The sequence below is a fragment of the Condylura cristata genome, unplaced genomic scaffold, assembly GCF_000260355.1.
Source record: "Condylura cristata isolate star-nosed mole 26May11 unplaced genomic scaffold, ConCri1.0 scaffold00001, whole genome shotgun sequence".
NCBI lineage: Eukaryota > Metazoa > Chordata > Mammalia > Eulipotyphla > Talpidae > Condylura > Condylura cristata.
In genome coordinates this window covers 72,881,305-72,901,670 of record NW_004567102.1, presented here as the reverse complement: position 1 = coordinate 72,901,670, position 20,366 = coordinate 72,881,305, and positions in this window count along the sequence as shown.

The following is a 20,366-nucleotide window of genomic DNA, read 5'->3' as shown; positions in this document are numbered from 1 at the left end:
AAAATTATGTATATACACAAACATTCATAATTTAATATTGTCTCGCTGTTTTATCATAATGTAAATCAAAGAAATTATCACTCAAGTTGCCCAATTTTCACCATTTCCCACAGCTTACACCTATAATTCCATGTCACAAACCCCTTTAAAAGAACCACAGCAATCTCACTATTCTCCTTCATTTCTTCATAGGCTGATCCACTTCACTCACTATAAAATTGAAGCATTTCTCTTTGCTAAAAAAAAAAGATTTGGGCCTCCCTGGTGGTGCAAGGGGTTAAAATACAGCACTATGAATCTATCTGCAGCCACTGCAGCAAGAGTTCAATCCCCAGCGAGGGAGGGGACACACATGGCACAGCAGACCTCTTCTGTCTCGCCTGCGGCACGCCTCAGCAGTGTATTTCAGTAGATCTGCCTGTTCTGCTCTCCACTCTGTCTCTGGTGAATCCTCTCACTTCCCATCCCCCTTCCCCCACACACACCTCTGGCCTATACCCCAGTTCTTACAATACATAAATAAAAATAAAGCTTAAAAAAAGAGATTCCATTATTAACTGAGTGCTGATTTGAGTGTTAACTTTTTAATGTGTATTTCTAATATATGTAGGGTGGCTTCATGTTATCACAGATTTGATTAAGTTCCTTCAGAAGCATTATCTAATCTAATCTACAAATAATGCATTATCAGTGTGTCCAGAGGTTATAGCGTAACCCAAATCTAGCTGAAAACACTCCTCTTGCCCTCAATTAACTTCTCCTAAACTTCATGCTTTCTTTTACCTATGTTTTGCCATGCTCACACTTTTCACAAAAAAGTTGACGAAAAGTTTTACTCAGAAGCCCTTAAGTATATAGCCACAGGACCTGCAAATAAAAAGAAATACCTCTGAACCCCAACTTTAAAAAAAAATTGAATTGAATTATCAAATAAGACTGTTTATTTTTTGCTCCAAGCCAAATTTTAATCTATGTGGATGAATTAATGTTTTAAGGAGTTTTCCAACCACTGCAAGTTGACATCAATTTCAATGAAAGTTAAGAAAGAGTAGGATGTTTTCCTGATTTTTATATTTATAATATTTTGTTATTTACAAGGCAATCTCATATAATTTTGTTAAATTTTCATAAGAGTCCTGTGACTTGAATCTCATTGTCTCTGCTCTACAAAGGGCAGAAATAATGTGCTTCAGATAGCATCCAAAGATTCACAGAAGTAAATTGTAGATTTAAAACTATTCTTAAACCATTAGACTACTCTTCTTAAACCATTGGAAAACCCGTAAAAGCTCTCTTCTCTTCTGGAATTAAGAAAAAGGGTGAAATACTCCCATTCTATACATCAACACCATTTCTGAGAACAGAGTCTGTGTCTCTGGACATGAACACCCATTATATGACCATTCCCATGTAGACTGCATTGACCAAATGTTTTCATCATGATACATCTGTGAACACTTCTCTCCTAACAAGGAATTATAGCAACCTTACAAGCCCAAGAGGCTTTTTGGGACTGCTATTTATCTCCAAGTCAATGAGATTTAAAGCTGAAATTTAGCATCCAGTGTACTTTCTTATTAAAAACAAATACAAGTCAGTTCTTCCAACTGAGAAGAATAATTAGCAATTTTTGTAATCATGACCTGCTATGGAGCTAGATTATTTGTTTGCACTCATATTCTAGTCTTCTCTAGAGACACTGCCTGTCAATCAAATACATGAGCTTTTGATCAGTTTGTATAATTTTGTATTTCTTCTCCAGTTAGATGGCCTGGAGAACTCTCCAATTGTGCTTTGTAGGACTTGGTAAAATCTTTTATTTGATTTTATCCCTTTAATAGAAATGGCCATACTAGAATATTGTCAGAGAGGTAAACTTCCTTCTTGGACACTCTAGGTCAGGAAGTTAGTTATTTGCTCAAATGCTTGCATTTCTCAAGGGAGGCATAGATTAGTAAAGTTTTCACATGACAGTTATAATTAAGGAATGATGTATTACTTAAGCTAGAAAATGATTATTCTATAAAATAAGAATCAAAGCAGGACATTGAATAATGAAACTCAAAACCAGTTTTTCTTACTATGGACATTATTTTAATTACTTGTTTAATTTATTTATTTATTATTATTAATAGCTCTATTAACTGGAAGATTGATAAGTGTCAAACATTTTACTTTGCAACTGATATGCAATATACATGTATTGCTCAGTATGAATTCTTCCATGAAAGTATGTTTATCTTCATTTTAAATATGTTACATGAGATTGACAGAATGAAGGAAGAATTGTCCAAAATCAAGATTCATAAAATGGTCAAGTCAGAATGGACTTAACGTGTTTCAGATTCTGAAGAATGCCTGGCTAATAAGTGAAAATGCAAACCCCACACCTATGTACACAAGCATGGACACACATCTAAACAACATCTATGTGTCAGTTGTTATATATGTAAAATGCCTTTCTTTTCTTCTTGAGGTTTTATTCCCCAAACAGGCATAGCTGTTTTAGAATTATAATGGCTCTGCTCTATGAAAGTCAGGAAACAAGGGACTGCAAAGACTCTAAAGGAGTTATTTCACTCCGTAGAGACCATATTATGCATGTTATGAATGCCTAAGATAGAGTGCACAGTCTGTCATGTCAACTCTCATCTACTTCAATGACAGATTATTTTTCTTCCAGCACTAGTGGCTTGAATATATCAGCTACCAAAAGAGGGGACATTTTTCTTGGAGTTCAAATACACATAAAAAAAAATCATGATGAAACCACAAAAACAGACTTTAAGTAGCATTCTTAAGGCGCATTTAAACTCTAACTTAAACTTACAAAAACAAAGGCATGTGACATTTCTCCCAATAATTCAATGAATAAGAGTCCTTAGTTCACCCTAGATAATATCAGCTACCTATAACATGCACAAACTCACAGTCTCTGAAGATTATTATGTGCCAGATACAGTGTGAAATGCTGTACATAGATTCCCTTGTATTGTTCACCATAACCCTATGACATAGCAATGATTATTATTATTTCCTTTTTCAATATATAAAAATGAAGCTAAGAAAGGTCAAGCTAAATGGCTCCAAGACACTCAGCTGAGTTTCAGAAACTGAGCTCATCACCTCCACGTATTTGTACGAATATAATATATTTGCATTAGATCGAAGAAACCAAATTTTAGCATCAGAGAATTCAAATTTACAAGGGGACAAATATCAGAATGTCCAGAAGTCAATTTGTTTGACAAAATATTCAAAAGATTATATTTATTCACGAGACATATCCAGGCTTCTGAAACTCTTTTCTAGACTCTCAAATAACATTTGTCTATTTCTGCTTGAGGATCTCACTAAGATCAAAACAGCAAGAGGGAGAAGTTCACAAAGGGCAAAGGAAGCAGACTTTCTAGTATACTTTTTAGCCTCTTTTTAATAGAAAGCCATACTTGATCCATTTGTGTCCTAGATTTGTTTTGGCAGTTAGCTCTCATCACCTGTACCAATTTGAACCAACGCATGCTCCTTGAAACAGATACAAGGTTGTGCCCAGACTGGTGACTGATTTAGCATTGTCCGTCATGGCAGAGGTTGTACAGCTTGTATGACCTGTTTTTGACAACCTTTCCTGCTCTCAATAAATAAACCCATCCCTCCTGAAAAACACTCCAAAGTAATCTTTGGAAAGGTGGAAGGAGAGAAAAATGGCAGGGAGGGAGGGAGAAAGGCAAGAAGGAAAGATTCTTGGACTACTTGGCATTTGGTTAAAAAGTGAAGGGGCATCTTTTAACTTGAAATGCTCAGATTGACTATGTGGATAAAATTGCTTTAATAATGGTTAGGGATTTTTTTTTTTTTTTTTGTACCTACCCATTCATGGAACATCTCCTTATTTGCCCTATGACACCATAACTTTGCTCAAGCTGTTTATCCCTGTTCTAATGTCCCATCTGTGTTTCCTCTATCTAATTATAGTCCCTCTACTCAGGCCCTGCCTCCTTCATGAGCTGGTGCAAGCTCTCTTGGGGAAAAGTCTTAGATACTTTCTCTCAACATTTCAATCCTTGGGAGGGCCTTATGTCTTTAACAGATAAGAACTCCAAAGCTCACTTAGTTGGCTAGGGACAGAACTGGATGTTTAAGCTCAACTTTTTAACATTTCAATTGTGTCAGACTCGTGCTTTCTAAATATAATCCCCTACTAGTATCTGGAATACTGTCTCTCATTTTCTCAGTAAAGCACTATGATTTTTCTTTCTTGCTATTCATTGGCCCTTTCACTGGCATAGATTGTCTTCACGGTTAGACTTCAAGTTCTTTTTTTTTAACTTAATTATTTATGAATATAGAACTATCAGAGGTGCTGGGTCAGTGAGAGGATTTACCAGAGAGAGAGTGGGGAGCAGAACAGGCAGATCGACAAAGTACACTGCTGAGGGGAGCAACAGGCAAGACAGGAGAGGTCTTGCTGCGCCATGTGGATCACCTCCCTGGCTGGGGATCCAACTCTAGCTGAACTTATACTAGCTGCACTAGCTTCAAAGTGCTGCGCTTTAACCCACTGTACCACCAGAGAGGGTCCAAGACTTCAAGTTCTGTGAGCTGGAGGGTCAGTATAGCATTGGAGAAGGAAACAGGGCTAGGTCTAGTTGTAGGATATTCTCGCTACTGGTTCTGGCTCTGCCAATCTAGCCATGTAACTTTGGTTAAAGTCATTTCATTGAAACTGAGTTTCCTATTCAGAAAATGGTCTGTTGGCAAGGGGCGATCAAGCCTGTAATTTGTCTATTTGTAAATAGTTAGTAATTTAATAAATACCATGTACATTGAGGAAATCTATTGTTTCTCTACATCTTCCACATCTTACTGTCAATGAAGGGGCAGATTCCTGCCTCAGGTTTTTGTCCTTGGGGGTTAAAATGACTGTTCCCACTCATGAGTCCTAACCGGCTGCACTTTCCCTCTAAGCCAGGTGGTGCGTCCTCACCCATGAAACCCTTCACAATATAAATATGACCTTTGGTATAATGTCTGTGGGAGATTGGCTTTGTTTTTTAATCTTTATCAATATTTGCATTTATAAGGAAGGATTGTTTTAGTACTTAATGCCATGTGACATGATGAAACTACATTGCTACCATTTATAAGTTTATTCTGAAGAAAATGCAGGCTCTACCTGCCAACATCTGAAAGCTATAAATAGTGAGAAAAATAGAGAAGTCTTTAAAAGTCCATTGAAACATATTGGATTTGGAGAGTTTCTTGGATGGCCAGAGTGGAAAAATATTTTGCTAAAAAATAGGAAGTATTGCTCCTACTGGCATACAGGCAGACAGTTTAGTTAGTATTTACTCAGCCTGTGGCGAGGGAACACTCGGCTGTTTATTTCAGTGGAGGGGATGTTGGGAGACGCTGTTTGTCTAGTCAGAAATGCCCTTTGAGACTGCAAGGCTACCTGTGACCAATTTTCAACTAAATTTATCTTTGGACTTTGTGTAAGTAATCCAGCCTCAACCAAATCCATTTGGTTTTCTATATAGCCATGTCACAGAATCTTTACCAAAATTCTCGCTGCTTTGGTCTACAATGATGGCTTCTGATTATTCAGCCAAAACTGAATCTGAGACATAAATGTGAGTTCTGGATAAGTAGACTGAGCTTTATTTAAGTTAGGAAATAAGTACCACTTATTAAATAAATGGGCTGATATTTAACCAGGCATTTGCAAATATCTTTGCCCTTTGGCCCATAGTAGAATAAATAGCACATATTATTGACCATTAATCATAGATAACTTTATTTCATGAAGCAATTTATGTTTTAGTTCATTTTTTATTTGAAGACACTAAGATTTTTAATAACTATCATATTGTCCATCGGACATTGACATGGAGAACACTTGAAAATTGTATTACTTTTCAATCTCAGGCATTTCAAGTTTCATAGTTTTTCAACAAAATTCAATAGTTTGAAAGTTATAATGACTGTAATAAATTATAAAAATATGTTTTCTAGAAGATTTAAATAATGATTATAATTTGTTAATCAGCTCTGCTTATTTCCACTGGCTTTAATTTTTTTTTTTTTAAAGATTTATTTATTTATTCATATAGAACTGGAGTACAGGCCAGAGATGAGGAGGGTGAGAGGATTCACCAGAGACAGAGCAGGGAGCAGAACAGGCAGATCAACGAAGTACACTGCTGAGGGGAGCAGTGGGCGGGTCAGGAGAGGCCTGCCACGCCATGTGGTCACCTCCGGGGCAGGCGGGGATCGAACTCATGCGGAAGTGGCTTTAGTTTCTCAGTGCTGTGCTTTAACCCGCTGCGCCACCAGGGAGGGCCTCCACTGGCTTTAATTTTAATGAGTAATCCCACAGGCATTTTTTGACCATTGTATCAGGTAGTATAACTTGAAAGACAGTTCTTTGGTGGTTGGGGAGATACTGGGATAATACTTTATAAGGTTTCCAAATGTCTGACCCATGTAAAAATCAAGCATAAAGATTTGTGAAGCCGTGTTGTTTTGGGGGTTTTACCCATTGCTTTTGCTTCTATTTCTGTATTTCCATACCTTTGTTTCAGCATCATTAATAGCTCAACATCTCAGAAATCTTTGAATAGTATATATGACCTCATTTTATTGATGATAAAATTCCAGTCAGGAAAAATAAGATCCTGAGATAATAAAGTGCAAGGGCAGGCCTTGCCCCCACTGGGTTTGACTCCCCTATCCAGGCCCTTTCTACAGGAACTCAGAGTCTCACAGGACAAGAATCTGTAGCCCAAGCCTCCTGTCAAGTTGACAAATGTGTTAAATCAAAGATAAAGGCCTCCATGTTAGGCTGTCAAGGGGTCACTTCACCCCAGCCTTCACATCCTCCTTAGCTCTGTTCCCATACAGAGGCTCTTCTTGAGCTAGTTGCTACAACAACTTAATTCAAACGTGGGGGAGTACCAACTTGGGAGATCTTGACAGTTGGTCTGGAGCACATGGAAGAGGAAGCCAGGGAGCTGAGCTCGCCTTACTCCATCCCAGAGGGTCCAGACACCTCATGAAGAACTGCAGCCTGGTGAACAATACAGAGGGAACTACTACTTGGGATTAACCCATGCTGAGAAACTGAGTATCCCAAATAACAGAGAAGAGCGAAAGCAAGAGCAAGCAAGAGAGAGAGAGAACGGGGATGCACCCTGCAAATAAATGAAATTTGGAAAACTAAATCTTAAAACAGCAGAGTCAGGTCTTTAATGTTCGATTTGTTCAATTGTCTCACATTAGTTTCTCACTGATAACCTCACACTATACACTTTAGTATTTAAAAGAGTCATCTTTAAACATTTCACCTTAGGTTTTTCTAGATACTCACCCCTGGAAGTTTTTAAATTATAATCTCTTCAAATACATAAATAATAACAACATTTTTTTTTCAGGAATTACAGCTAGCAGTATGACACTATTTCTTTAGTAATACTAGAACTAAATGAAAGTTAAATACATTCTCTACTGCATGGTTTTGTCTAAGTGATGGAAAGTGAAGAAAAGAAATGAGGAAATATACAGAAGGAAGAAAAAAGAAAGGAGAGGATGAACGAAGAAAATCGTAAAAAAGTAGCATGATTTAACAGACTTTGGGGCCCAAGGGAGCTAAACTCAAGTCCTAGCTCCAGAAGTATTGGGTGATTAAGACCTTTTTAACCAGTGTGAGCATAGGTTTCTTCATTGAGGAAAAAATAATGCCCATCTTCTGCAGACATCGTGTATAAGGAATAGGTAAAATATGGCAGCTTTGGTATTTACAGCCTCCAGCCTGGAATGAAATAGTAGGCTTCAGCTCACAGGATGCTCCACTGCAGGAATCCTTTTTCTTCAGCGACTCCCTCAAACAAAGTCCATTGATGGACGTAGAACTTTCAGTTAAACAAAATAAACATACTTACTAAAAATCTATTCTTAAAAGTATGCCAAAGATTACTTTACCCTAACTTCAAAGCAAGCCTCTCAAAACATGCACTGAGACCTGTACTGATGTATCTCAGGACACCCTACCCCCACCCCCAGTCCCTTCTGGGGGCCATGGGGCATGCCCCAGAGGCCATTCTGCTGAAACAGTCCGCTAAGATCCAGAGTCCTCCCTAACATAAAAAGCTAGCAGGCACTTCTAGTCATCATTTTTCTATTTTCAAAAGTCATGTGTAATCAATGTAGCACAGCTTTAAAAAAAAAAAAAAAAAAAAACAGAAAAAAATTTCAATTGCAGCATTAATATACTGGTCAGTGACTACTTTTCTTCCATGTATGAATATATTTTTTGTTAAAATGATATCATACTATAGACATCATTTATAGCCCTCTTACTCTGTCCAATTAATTAGAAGATAGAGATACTAGAGCTCAGGGCTCATCACCCTTCAGGATAATGTGACAGAGACTAACTGATAATGTGAATGAATTAGACACCCCCTGCATAATCAAATCTGATTATACAGACTTGTTAATTGGGGGATTCAGCCTTCTGACTATGCATCTTCATTATAATTTGTTATCTTTGGAGTGCTTTTGGATCTTAGAAAATATTGGGAGTTGTTTAGGTTTTTCTAATTAGATAGTCATTAATGTCAAAAAGCATAATACCTTATTTTTCTATAAAATCCACAAAAAAATATATAAAGGTGTCATATTCTCAATTGAAATCCAAAAATGCTAAGTCTCTGTGGTATGCCTAGAAATGCTTGTCTAATAACTCCATCTGTAAAAGGGAATTAGCTTTGTCAACTCATAGATGGTCAATGCATCTTGACTATTGATTGATGGTAAGACAAGGCAGTGTGAAGAACAGTCATGATCCAACAACTGTATATGAAGCCCTTGGAGGGGTCTGACTCTCAGTAGTGATTTAAGGGGCAGAAAAGACCTTGTGTCCAAGATACACAACTTCTCTAATCCTCACTCAGAAAAGCCACTGAGCAGTTTGTGGGAAAGGATGGTGTCAGACTCATTGCTGTGTTCCCAGGAATTTCTCTGAGACAAGCAGATCATAGTAACCCAACTGGGAGTTACTATGATGACTTTTGTTTTACAATTTTTTTTTTTATGCATACAAAACTGGGGTATAGGACAGAGATGCAGGGGCAGGGAGAGGATTCAACAGAGACAGAGGGGAGCAGAACAGGCAGATAGAGGAAGTACACTGCTGAGGGGAGGTTGGAGTGAGACAGAAGAGGTCTGCTGTGCCATGTGGGTCACTTCCTTCACTGGGGATCGAACTTGTGCTGAAGTAGCTGCAGCTAGTATAATTGTGTGCTGTAACCTGCTGTGCCACCAGGGAGGGCCCACTCTATGCCTTTTCTATTCTCTCCTCCCTCTAGATACATTTCCTGTTGATTACCTACCATATACCAGGAACCACTCAGGTGCTGGGGATAGAACACCTGCTCTCTTAAATCTCCCATTCTAGTGGTCAAGGAAAGGGGAAAAAGCAGGGAAATCAAATAAATTCACATAGTAATACCAGATAGTAAAATAACAGTAAGGTATAAAACCAAATATTGACAGACTGACTAGCAGGAGAGGAGGGGGTTGACTTACACAAAGTGGTCAAGAATGCTTCACCCAATAGTCAAAGTGTAAGCTGAAACTTGCATAAAAAAAAAGAGTCCATAAGTACAAAGATCTGAGACAAGAAAAGATGAATGAGTTTAAGAACCCAAGTAGCAGCGACCAAATTATATTGATCTTTGCAGGTCTTTATAAAGAATTCAAATTTTATCCTAAGTGTGACTTAGAAAAACTTTCAGAAGTATTAAAGTAAGAGGTGTGATATGATTTTCTTTTGAGAAAGAAATCTCAAAATTTCATGCTATTAGCTCTAAGTCAATAATGTGTTACAAAGAGTTTGTGTCTGGTTAGCAAAATAGTAAAAGCAAAGACATCATTCAAGAAGTAGGGATGAGGCCTCCCTGGTGGTACAAGAGGTTAAGTCTCAGCACTGTGAAGCTGTCCACAGCACTGCAGCAAAAGTTCCATCTCCAGCCAGGGAGCTGACCTACATGGCGCAGCAGACTCATCCCATCTTGCCCACTGTCCCTCAGCAATGTATTTCAATAGATTTGCCTGTTCTGCTTCCCACTCAGTGTCTGACGATTCCTCTCACCCCCAGCAGATGACCCAGTGGGGAAATGAACATCCCAACAGGTATAGGTTCATAGTCTGTAGCTGAGGGAGGGCAGCTCACAGACCTAACAGGAGTCAACCTTTAGAAGCCAGTTCTTGGAGGGCCCTCCTTGGTGGCACAATGGGTTAGGATGCAGCACTGCAAGCTGGCCACAGCTGCTTCAGTGGTTCCATCCCCAGCCCCGGAGATGACCCCATAGCACAGCAGACCTCTCCTGTCTCTCCTGCTGCTCCCCTCAGCATTGTACTTTGTCAGTTTTCCTGTTCTTCTCCTTACTCTGTCTCTGGTGAATCTTCTCACCACCCCGCACCTCTGGCCTGTACCCAACTTTTGTATTCACAGACAGACAGACAGACAGACAGACAGACAGACAGATAGATAGATAGATAAAAGCAGTTCTTGGATAAGCAAGATATGAGGAAGATACTTGGAATGTGAACAAAGAAAAAGTTTACAATTCAGTGTCCAGAATCAACAAGGGAGAAACAAAGAGAAGGTACACTCAGAATGAGAAACCTGGAGAATGGACAACAGAAGTCTGGTGTGACAGGCAAGCCCTGGGACCAGCATTCCTGTTCTGATAGGATTCACGTCCAGGGAACCGGGTGTAGAACAGAAGTCTCACCACATTCTGTTTAGTGTGGATCATGCTGTGACTTTGGATTCCACTCTGAGGAATTGAAAAAAAGTCAAAGCAAAGGAAATTGGGAAGGAAGGGAGATCTGTGGTTAGCATGATTTTTTTTCTTAATTAACCTTCTCTGGTTCTTATTAGTCATCGCCTTTATTTTGTCAAGGCATACATCATGCTTACTTAACAGCCTGTCTTGAAATTTTTCAGGTCACAACAATAGTAAAATTGAGCGTACCCTGTGAACTGAAGGTAAATTTTCACAATCTGAAGAATGTCTTATTCTTCTTTCTAGCTCTGTTCTCAACCCCACTTTCTCTAACTCTCAAGTTCTTTTCCTTCCTCTGCCCTTTTGTTCCTCCTTTCCTTTTTGTATGATTGCAAGTGGATAAAGTAAAATAAAATATAGTAAAAATAACAGTTTGCAGACAGCAATATGAATTTGTGTTTTCTGAGCGTTTAATATATATATGAAAGCAACATTTGCCCTTCTCCAGGCTTCAGCACATTTTATAGGATCCAGAATTTCTTTTTAAAAAAACCTGAAAATAATTTCAGTGGTTCATTGGTCATTTGTGCAAGTTCATTATTTAGGGTAATTCACTTGGATCTGAAGACATGAAATTATTTAAATCAGTCTAGGGCTCCCTTACTATCTCTTCCATTGACTTGTGTTTCAATTTCCTCATAATGATGTTTATTTTATGCTATTTGGTTTGAAAGCCTTGCTGGAGAATGTAAAATGAAGATAGGAGCCGAGGAGTTCTGCTTTCTGTGTGTCATCTATTAACATTGCACCATCTGCCCAGGGCAACTGGCCTATTTCCTCCCTGTTCTCTTCTGGGTAGTAAACACATTTAGTCAAAGGAAAACAGGCGAGAACAAAGACTGTGTTACAAAGGAGGGGGAAATGGGAATGGAACGACATGACTACTGCAAGATCGCAGGTTGTTTACCCATTACTCCCCAAATCACCTGCTTGCTGCCCTATCTGCTGCAGTCACTCTGCAGAACTCCCGCCAAAAATGATTAAGAGGAAACTGGAGTAATATTGCACAGTAGTTGGCTTTATCTGTGAATGCCATAACCACCATAGAGAGAGATCAGTCTTAATCATCTTCACTTTTCAAAGCCTAATCCCAGCGACAGCGCCACTCTACAACCTTCCGTAAGCCAGCACCCCACAGGTCCATCCTTCCACCAGACTCCCAGTTGACCTGCACCTTCCCTGTGCTGCACTTGACTTCAACATCTCTGCTACTAGTTTCATCACACTACAATGTGCTATTTTTATGTCTGTCTCTTACTTGATTGGGATTAATGTATTAGTTTGCTAGAGCTGTCATAACAAATTACTCTAAACTGAGTGGCTTAAACCACAGAAACATGTTATCTCATAGTTTCTGAAGCTACCAATCTGAGATCAAGGTGTCAACAGGGCTGATTCTTACTGAAAGCTGTGAAAAAGAATCTGTTCCATGCCTTTCTCTTCCCTTCTGCCGGCTTGCTGGCAATCTTTGGTGTCCTAGATTGGAAATAGTTCATCCCATCTCTGTCTTCATGTGCTAAGTATCTCTGTGTGCATGCCTGTCTCTTCATATAGCATGATTTTTACAAGGACATCAGTCATGTTGGATTAAGAGCTTACTCTACCCAGGATAGCCTCATCTTAATTAACTACAGCCCCTATGGCCCTATTTCCAAACAGGGACACATGCTGAGATACTGAGAGTTAGAACTTCAACATATGAGTTTTAGAAGGGAATAATTCAATCCATAACTGTCATGTCCCATGCTTACTCAATACCTGGCACCTAGCACAGTGTTAGGAATATTATTATTAAACATAATAATGTAGATCTAATTAACTTCAATATTTCTGTCACTGTCAGTGTTGATGGGAGCTATATTTAATCTGAAAAGTGAAAAATGGAACCATGGAAAAGGTAGAAAAATCTCTCCAAATGGAATGTGTCCCTCTGATCTCATGGAAACTCAATATAATCATTCCTGACTTGTGTCTAACACAGCCTCATTTAAAAGAACTACGTGTGCCAATGTGTGTCAAAACTGTCATCTAGCGCCTAGAGATGGCCTTCTGTAGGCTCCCATGACACATAAAGAACAGGGCCTTTTAGGCCCTCCCTGGTGGCACAGCAGGTAAAAGCACAGCACTGCAAGCGATCCAAAGGTCCTTCAGTGCAAGTTCAATCCTCAGCCCCAGAGTTGACCCACATGGCGTGGCAGACCTTTCGTGACTGGCCCGCTGCTCCCCTCAGCAATGTGCTTCGTCAATCAGTGTACTTCGTGTCTCTGGTGAATCCTCTCACCACCCCTGCACCTTTGGCCTGTACCCAGTTCTATATGCATCAATAAATAAATCTTAAAAAAAAAAAAAAAGGTCCCTTAAAACTTTAGGTTCTTTCAGGCCATCGAGATGTACAGATATAGATTCTCAGTTTCTCTTTCCTTTCACTGAATCTTATAATAGAGTTCAAAAAATGATGAAACAGAAAAAAGCACCAACACTTCCTTAAAAAACTCAGTTTGGTAGAAAAAAAAAAAAAAAAACTATTACAACAGTATGAGCCCAGAGTATAGTGAGAAGTCAGAAGCCATGAAGATTAGTCTATATCTTCAAAAGTAAGTAGCAGTAAACCAGGCAAGGAGGTGGGTGAGGGTCTTTCCAGGCAGTGAGAATAGCTTTGCTAAATGCCAGCGGTCAAAGAGCAACAAACAATCCGTGGAACTGTTTGGATGCAGAACAGCAGAGCCTGGGTTGTTTATCCATGCTACTGGAGTTTGGGATCAAAGGTCAGAGCAAGAGAATCCGGCCAGTCAGGCTGAGGAGCCTGGACTTCAGGCAATAACTGAAGGCTTTGAAGTTCTGGGTTTGCACTACCAGCTTTGCGATTCAAAAAATCATTGACTACAAGACTTGACCAGAGGAAGACACCATGGTTCAGTGACTATAGGTTCAGAGACCATTACACAACCCAGAAGAGAAGTAATCGCAGGGGGGTGAACTAGAGATGAATACTGGGGCAAAGGAGGCCAGGCAGAAGTCATGGCCATGCTCTGCTTGTGCCCTTCACTTCCCAGAAGTGGGCCCAGCAGTGACCTGTACTCACTCCGCTCTGGCCACCATGTCCCATGTTTCATTCTGAGCAATGTCCTTTCTTTTCTATTTTATTTTTTTTTTTAATTTTTAGGCCTGTAATTGAACAACTGTGGGTCATGGTGCTACTTGAGGTCTGAACTTATGAGATATGACTTTACAACACAGAGAAAAGCATCTCCTCTTCCCTGTATATTAAGCATCATCTTCTATAAATGTATTTTAAGCATATGTAGAGTTTGCTGTTGCAATTAAATAAAATTTACAACAAGTTAATCTGATACAAATATAATGACAAGTATAATGAGTATTATGTTGCTAAGTGCTAACAGCCCATAAGCAACTCATATAAATGCCATTTAATAACCGATTTTTATCTACATAAAACAAATGTGTAGTGTTTAAATTCTTTTTAGAAAGACTATATCATTCAGGTTTCAGGCAAATCAACAGTTTTCTACTCACATGCAACTTAAACACAAAGTTCCTAGATTTTTACCTCCACTGATAATTATTATCCAATTATATTTGAGAGTTCACTTTATACCAAGCACTATGCCTGGTGCCAAACACATCCAGATGCAGAAAAATGGTAGTATGACTGTCATCAAGTAACCTGGAATCTCCAGTTCTCACTCCTGGCCTCAGCCTCTGGTACTGACAGTTCTCAGGTTCCACTCTGAGCTGACCATTTTCCTGGTTCCCTCACTGTCAAACTCTGTCTTTCATCAGAGCAGTCCCTGCCCTGGGCTTCCTGGTCTTTGTCCCCAAACATCACCTTAAGGTTTCAATTGTATCAAAACTCTAGTCTGTAAGCCATGGCTTCTCTGCTCAATGAAGTGGTTGTCAGCAGAATTGTTACTGCACTGATGTCAGGATGGAGGGGGGTATATAAAAAAAGAAAGAAGGAAAGAAGACACAATGAAAAGGGTTTCAGATCCTCAGAGGTGGGAAATCTGGGATGAAATGGAAAAACTGAGGCCAAAAATATGGCCCAAGTCAAACAACCAATGGCAAAACAAGCCTTTGAAACCAGCTCTTCCTAATTTCAAGCCAACATTCTTCCTCACTCCACTGCTTGTATGAAATACAAACAGATTTGCCACTTTGCTTAAACTTACACCCATCAGTAGCATGACTTAAACACAAAAAGAGGGCAACATTTCCCTTCTGTATTATTTGCTTTCTGATTTCCATAATAAAAAAGGAAGGAAAAAAAATCTTCAAATAAAAGGAGTTTGGAAAAAGTAAAGCAATAAAATAAAAGATTTCATCAAAATATAAAAGGTGAGATGAGAGGTAGTTGAAGTCAAGAGGCAAGTCATCTCTGGTAAAAAGGGCTCAGGAAGCAGGGACTGGAGACGCAGAAACCACGTCACTGAGCTGACCTTTCGGCCAAGTCTGGTTATATTTATATACAGCCAAACACAAACAGAATTTGTACCCAGAGGTTCTTCATGTTCCACTGGGCTCCTGGATCCAAAGCCCCTACTGAGGAACTAAACTGTGAATGTTGAGGTACCAGAGAGCACTCCAGCCAGCTTTAATTAGATGAGAGAGTCTCCCCCCATGTCTGGGAGAAAATATTGCCCCTTTTCCTTTTAACCCATAGCTCTGGAAGAGGATCTAAAAGGATAATGGAGTACCAGAGCTAAATTTCTAAATCCATTCCCCCCAAATTCTTCACCCTAGTTCTCTATGCTAGAGATGAATACAGTGACTTGGACTTCACATGGGCACCAGGGAGACCACACCAGGGACAGAACCAGCCAGTTTGATTGTACATCAGTAGACATTACTTCAGAAACTCAAATAAGCATTTGGCTCAGAATCTGCACCTCCCTTCTCATCATTTTGGAGAATTTCACCATCATCGCCCATAACCCAACTAGCTCAGGTATGTGAGTCCTCTACACACTCTTGCAGAAACAACTGACATTTACCAAGCTCCCAGGATAGAGATCAATGTATAAACTCAATGCAAATATATTGATTATATGTGCTGTGCAACATATAATCAAAAAAAAAGTAACCTTCACAGGAACAGAGTCAGATTACCTTGCTATTTTGTCTGGGGACCTGGAATCAGAATAGCAAGAATTAAATAAACAAACAGTGAATAGCATCAGGCTGTGTTGTCTAGATGGACCCTCTTACAGGAGAAAACTGTTTCACAAAGCTTCCCTCACCGAGAAGACAGGATATAAAAGAAGAAGGTGTAGAAATAAACTGGCAAGTTAGTATCTGAAAGTCTTCTGTTTTGTCTTCTTGACTAAACCATATTTTTTACTTGTCTCTCTTTTAGATACAGCAGTTACATCTGATCCTAGTCAAATCATATAGGTGCTCTGATAAAAACAAGCATCTTCTAGAGAGACTGGTACTGAGACCCACAGAGCAAGGATGCAGCTCTGGGTACATCTTTGTGACAAACCATTCTGCACAAAGATTACTTTGGGTGTAAGTCATATATTTATCTATTATGTCAAATAGCTCTCGCCTGAGTTTCACAGAGATCTCTGTTGAAAGCAATTGCATTAAAGATAGTCTCTAGAACACTGAAGAGTCTCTAGAACACTGAAGAGCTACCACTTCAATTTTAGATACATGTTGGCCCCAGGATACTAACCCTGGAACTTGTAACTCTTGAACAAAGAGTGAGAAAGAAAGAATAAAGTAAGCAATTTTCTCACTTTATTCACTCAACCTTTTTCCATCCATCCATCCATCCATCCATCCATCCATCTATTCATCCATCTATCCATCCATCCATTTATCTACCCACTGATAGATGCTAGATGATTAAGGTGGTGAAAGAGAAGCTATGCATGTTTTGGCTGTTTTCCTCACTACTCAACTCCTCCTTCCCCCACCAATATACTTAAAATCCTGGCAGAAAGCCTGCCTGGTACCTGTAACTCTAATAAAGTGGCAACATTGACCATTGACTATTGCCTATCAAGCTTTCACATATGCATTTAATTTCTGAGCAAGAAGATATGTGATTTGATCTGTGCTCTTTAAGTCTTATTCCTATCACAGCAGCAAAAATAGAGCAAAGCCATCAAGCATGGCCACCATTCCTTACAGGTGGTCTTTATATTGACTCTAGTCTCTAATCTTCAGTAGTTGAGGTTACAACTAGTTCTCATTTCTCACATGGAATTGCAGTAGACAAGGAAGAAAAACAAAACCTAGTAAGGAAGAGTAGAAACATTTTTAGAGTCCTGACTTTTTTGTGTCAATATTTAGTATTGAGCTGAAAGCAGCCCTTGTAAGGGGATGGAGGGCATATTTTGTCGTGGTCAGTCCACATAGTAACAAGGGGATGGAGTGCACATTTTGTCGTGGTCAGTCCACATAGTAACAATGTCTTCGCTTGTGGTTTGTGGGTTTCCTTTGGTGTATTCTGTCCTTCTAGATACTTTGCTGTTGTTTCCTAATTTAAAACTTACCATTTTAAAATGCCCTTTGTTTTCCTACAATAAGGAAGAAAATATACAGAATGTTCCAGATTAATAACAATTTATTTTAAAAACATGCAAGCTCATAGTTTATAGCAGGTTATCTCACAACCTGACAACATCCATGTCATGTATAGTCAGTTTTTAGGATGCTGTATTTTAGGAAATACATTCCTATTGCATTAGATGGAATCCATCCCCCTTACCAAACGTCTCCAAGTATCTACATAATGATATTCCAATGGGAATTAGCCATTATTATTAGAATGAAAAAAAAAAAAACACAGTAAAACTCTTTGTACAGATATAGGGTATAGATTCCCAAGTCCTTCCCTACACTCATGATTTAGTCTTATGCAGCAAGATGTAACTTTTTTACTCTCCATTAAAACTTCAATCATAATAAACAGAAATTTTGCCAGGACCACACTTGCATTTCTTGCAGCCATATAAGTCATTTCTTGCTTCTTATTGGCTCTGACTTTTCCTTTAACAGCTAAAAGTATGTAGTAAACAGTGGCCAAGTGTTTCTAAACCTACTCTGGAATGCTTAGAACTAGGTTTTCTTTTGTCTTTTTCTTTTTTTAAGATTTATTTATTCCTGCATACAAGAACTGGGGTTCAAGCCAGAGGTGCAGGGTGGGGGTGGGGTGTATGAGGATTCACCAGAGACAGAGGGGGGAAAAGAATAGGCAGATCTATCTAAAATACACTGCTGAGGTGAGCAGCAGGTGGATCAGGAGAGGTCTGCCATGCCTTGTGGGTCACTTCTCTGGCCAGGAATGGAACTCATGCTGCAGTGGCTTCAGATAGCTTCATAGTGCTGTGTTTTAACCCATTGTGCCACCAGGGAGGGCCCAGAACTAGACTTTCTATAAGAAATAAGAATATGCTTTCCCAAGAACTTCTGAGGAAGTTCACAATTCTTCTTGCATAACAATGAAATACTCAGACTAGTCACTGTAGACTAACAATTTAGTTGCAAATTTAGCATTAAAAAAAAAAAAGTTTAGACCTGCAATATCCAAATGCACATCTCCAGTCAGGCTTTATCTGAATCCTCAACAACTGAGATACTTTATAAAATATCCAGTTTCTGTATAGGGCAAAATAGTAAAGGAATTTCAACAAAATGTATAACATTAATGTATGGCTTTAAAACACAGACACCCACCTATAGTATCAACAAGAGTTTATTATCTCCATTTTAGACATTTTAAAACTATTTGGGGTATTGCATTAACTTTCCTGTTCTTTAATGATTTACTAAGACCTTGGGCAACTGAGTTTCCTTCAGAATACTTCAGCTTTTTTCCATTTGTGAAACAGGAATAGAGACAACTAGAAACAGGTCTGTCCATATTACTTTGAAATTGATCTAAATAAAGGAATTGTGTAATCAGAAGTGTTACGTAGTAAACATTAATAATTTACATAGTAAACATTGATAGAGTACCTACCATATGCTAAGCAAATACTATTTGTTTCTCTTCCTACCATAAATCTATGTGGTGGTTTTTATTTAGTGTTTTTCAAACACTTTCAATGATTGCAATTCACTCTCCTTGAAAATACTGAAAGATTCTGCCAACAGACCTGATAGTCAAACTCCAGTTAATCTAGGTAGTTCTGTTTCATTATCCACTAGGTTATGACCCTGTTACTTAGGGAAGCCCATCAATATATTGAATGGAAACTTAGTAATTCTTGTGAGTATCTTGCAATCCTTTGCAATACCTCAGTGAATAATAAAATCCCAGGTTGTAGAAGGCTTTTCTGCTTACTCCTACCTCCTCACTTTTGATCCCACGTTATCAGCTGTGGTTCCTGACTAGGTTTTACCCCTAATTCAGATTTTTTCACATAGGCTCTTTCCTTCGGAGTGGATTAAATTGCCTATCGAAGTAAAATCCCTCCACTCACCCTGCTCTCTCTTGGTGCTGCTCTGAAGTTCAAATTCTCCTACCCAAAATCTTGGCAATCAAATTGTGAATCAAAACTGTCTTCTCATTTTACTAATGAAATTTATCAAATTTAGTTTGATACATTACGGTGCTCTCGGGATAGATATATTTCCCATGTGTTAATAAATAGCGATTGAACCACTATCAATATTGAGCTCAATAAATGGTATCATAGAGTAAGTTTCTGCCTACTCTGTACACTTGTCACACAGTGTAACTTCAGGTGACATTTCTTTTTTATTTTTTTTATGATTTATTTATTTACTCATACAGAACTGGGGTACCAGCCAGAGGTGCAGGGGTCATGAGACGATTCACCAGAGACAGAGTGGGGAGCAGGACAGGCCAGCTGATGAAGTACACTGCTGAGGGGAGCAGCAGGTGGGTCAGGAGAGGTCTGCCACACTCTCCTGGGTGGGTCACCCTTAGCAGCACTGTGAAGAGGCTGTCAAGTGGTATTTCTTACCCATTGTGTTTGGAGTTGACAAAATGCTAAAATGACCCACTGTGACCCACACTGCAGTGTAACCCCTTCCTGTAGTGTAGGGGAAAGCCCCGTGAAGTTGGTGGGTATCACTCCCATGTTCACATAGGCCCATAATACAGGTGGCTTATCTGTGACTTATCCTGGCCTCATTAATGACACTGTAAAGGCACAGGGCTCTCCTGGTGAAAGATTTAAAATATGAGAATTTGAGGCAAGAGGGGATTCTTTGATGCTGGCTTAGAAGATGGAGGTGCACGTGACAGGGCCTGAGCAGGACTCCAAGAGCAGACAACACCACTAGGCAGACTGGAGTTCCACAATCGCCAAGGGCTGAATTAGTGTGGAAGAGGCTCTCTGGCCTCCAACCAGAACTCAGCTCAGCCAGCACCTTGTCCGCGTGAAGCTAAGCACAAGACAAGCCTGAGCCAGGACAAGTCTGGGGAGTCACAGAACTGGCACCTGTAAATTTGGGGCACTTTTTTTATATAGAATTGAAATTAACACAATGCTATCCCCCCCAACCCCCTCC